We start from the raw sequence: 3363 nt of genomic DNA on the forward strand, positions 1-3363 counted from the left end.
TTGATGCAGTAGTGGCTGCCTGACTTTAGTTTGTTCCATATGCTTGGGACAGGCCTGCTTTCTACCCATTGTATCAGTCCTCTTCACTCTAAAACCTGCTCTTAGTGGCCCTGCTCTGTTGCCTGCCACTGCTGCCTGGCCCGAGTGGTTCTCTGCACTGTAAAGACAGATTCTAGACGCTGGGAACTCATGCCTCAGACGCTATGTCCAGCAAAGGCTCTGTGGTTCTGGCCTACAGTGGCGGCCTGCACATCTCCTGCATCCTCGTGTGGCTGAAGGAACAAGGCTATGATGTCATTGCCTACCTGGCCAACATTGGCCAGAAGGAAGACTTCAAGGAAACCAGGAAGGCGGCATTGAAACTTGGGGCCAAAAAGGTGTTCATTGAGGACGTCAGCAGGGAGTTTTTGGAGGAGTTCATCTGACCAGCCACCCAGTCCAGCACACTGTATGAGGACCACTGCCTCCTGGGCACTTCTCTCACCAGGCCCTACATCGCCCGCAAACAAGTGGAAATCGCCCACTGGGAGGGGCCAAGTGTGTGTCCCATTGCGCCACGGGAAAGGTGAGCGATCAGGTCCAGTTTGAGCTCACCCGCTACTCACCAGCCCCCCAGATAAAGGTCATTGCTCCCTGGAGGATGCCCGAGTTCAGGTCAAGGGCCGCAGTGACCTGATGGAATACACAAAGCACCATGGGATTCCCATCCTGGTCGCTCCCAAGAACCCGTGGAGCATGGACAAGAACCTCATGCATGTCAGCTAGGAGGCTGGAATCCTGGAGAACCCCAAGAACCAAAAGCCTCCAGGTCTCTACACGAAGACCCAGGACCCGGCCAAAGCCCCCAACACCCCTGACATTCTCGAGATCGAGTTAAAAAAGGGGTCGCCGTGAAGGTGACTGACGTCAAGGATGGCTCCACCTACCAGACCTCCTTGGAGTTCTTCATGTACCCGAAGTCATGGGCAAGCACGGCGTGGGCCGTATTGACATTGTGGGGAATCGCTTCATTGGAATGCAGCCTCAAGGTATCTAGGAGGCCCCAGCAGGCACCATCCTTTACCACACTCGTTTAGATATCGTGGCCTTCACCATGGACTGGGAAGTACACAAAATCAAACAAGGCCTGGGCTTGATATTTGCTAAGCTGGTGTATACCGGTTTCTGGCACAGAACTGAGTGTGAATTTGTCCGCCACTGCATCGCCAAGTCCCGGGAGCCAGTGGGAGGGAAAGTGCAGGTGTCTGTCTTCAAGGGCCAGGTGTACGTCCTCGGCCGGGTGTCCCCACTGTCTCTCTACAATGAGAAGCTGGTGAGCATGAACATGCAGGGTGATTATGAGGCAATTGATGCCACCGGGTTCATCAACATCAATTCCCTCAGGCTGAAGGAATATCATCGTCTCCAGAGCAAGGTCACTGCCAAATAGCCCCCTGTACAATGAGGAGGTGGGGCCTCCTCAATATGCAGCACCCCTAAGTACAGGTGCTAGTTGTTGTGATAGTTTGTAATTGTGACTTGCTCCTCCCAGCTGGCAGCGTAGTGGGGCTGTCAGGCCCCAGCTTTGTTCTCTGGTCCCCCTGAAGCCTGCAGATGTCATCATTGAAGGGAAGGGTGTGGGGCAGCTGCGGTGGGGAGCTATAAAATGACAAAAGATAACCGCCCCCCCCAAAAAAAACAACTGCTCTTAGTTTGGACAGTAAACTTAGTAACCCTATCTCTAATTCTTCCAATAATTTTGTAAGTACTTAATTACCTGCATTTAAATTCTTTCTGTTTGAAACGCCTAGAGTAGTTACTGTTTCCTTTATGGAATGCCAGCTGATGTGAAACACAGACAAAACCAGATGGTGGTTAAAGGTGATAAAGACAGATTTTATTCAGTACTAACTCTCGTAATAGGGGAGACTAGCCAACGTAACCTGAGCTCAACTCTGCTGTAACAAAAGGTGGGAGACTTTTTAAGTATTGGGGTGTGCTGAAGGAAAAACACTGACGAGTGTGGGGCATTTGGTCTTTGTCACTAGGCTATCTAGGTTTGCTACTTGGTGCTTATCTGGAGGAGAAACAAACTTCTTGCATCTTTATTACAGGAGAAGTTGTGCAAGCTGGAGCAAGGGGCTGCAGATGTTAGACCCTTACCTTCACACGGAGAGGAAGAGTTATCTCCCTAATGCTTGCATTTCAGAGAGAGGGCTCCCAGGTCCTTGAGGAGACAGTTGTACGTGGTAGAAGATTTATGTCTCGAGGGCAGAGAAAGGATTTATAATTGCAAGCTTTCGCAGGCATTTTAAGAGGGAGCTGAGGTCATAGTAGGAACAAAATCTTCATCTGCTAGAAGTCATACTAGGGTTTGGTCAAGAACAGAGTCTTTGTCATGAATGTACCTGAGATCATGAGATTTTGCTTGAATTACTTTGGGAATATACCATAGCTCACAAGGCATGGTATATAGAACTTGATTTGAGCAGTCATCTTTTTTGAAAATGACTACCAGAGGATCAGTGTGACCCAATTTCCAAGACCAAGAGGCACCTGGAGTGAGAAGTGTTGGTGTACATATTTACGAATCTAAAACAGTCTTTTCCTTTTGTATTGCTAGGAATAGCCTTTTCTATTTGTAATAAAAACAGCTGTTCTTTTTCCATTGGGTTTTGAAAAGATATTTACTTTAATCTCTTTTTTCATTTTGAGACGGAGTCTTGCTCTGTCACCCAGGTTGGAGTGCAGTGGTACAATATCGGCTCACTGCAACCCCCACCTCCCTGGTTCAAGCGATTCTCTTACTTTAGCCTCCTGCGTAGCTGGGATTACAGGCACGTGCCACCATACCTGGCTGATTTTTGTATTTTTAGTAGTGATGGGGTTTCACCATGTTGGCCAGGCTGATCTCAAACTCCTGGCCTCAAGTGATCCGCCTGCCTCGGCCTCCCAAAGTGTTGGGATTACAGGCGTGAGCCACTGCGCTAGCCTACTTTAATCTTTATCACCTCAATTTCTACTCATCCACATCCATTCCAACCAAGTAGAGAGGCAGTAAAGAATGATTAAAATATTATAGCTTGTGAATATAATGCAGACTGTGTGGGATCTTGTTTGTGACCTGAACTTTGAAAAGGGGCCTAAGGCACTGCTGTTCCTGTGACCAAGCCTCCACATTAAGCTTCCTGGCATTCTTTCTGAGTCTGGCCTGCTGGGGATTGCCAATTCTGTGTGCGTTTCTGATCAACCGTCAATATTTCAAGGCTAAGAATTTTGGGATAGAGGTGATGCATATTCCAAATCTCTAAATCATTTCCACTCAATACTCTTTATTATAAGTGGAAGAATTTATTTGTTCTCTGAAAGAGGCACAAAGCACAT

At 48.0% G+C, this 3363-nt stretch overlaps 1 pseudogene; it reads left to right on the plus strand.

The window, feature by feature from the left end:
• Window positions 1-203: 203 nt before the first annotated feature.
• Window positions 204-1429, plus strand: LOC112635468 (annotated as a pseudogene).
• Window positions 1430-3363: the final 1934 nt, after the last annotated feature.

The sequence above is a fragment of the Theropithecus gelada genome, chromosome 11, assembly GCF_003255815.1.
Source record: "Theropithecus gelada isolate Dixy chromosome 11, Tgel_1.0, whole genome shotgun sequence".
Taxonomy (NCBI): Eukaryota; Metazoa; Chordata; class Mammalia; order Primates; family Cercopithecidae; genus Theropithecus; species Theropithecus gelada.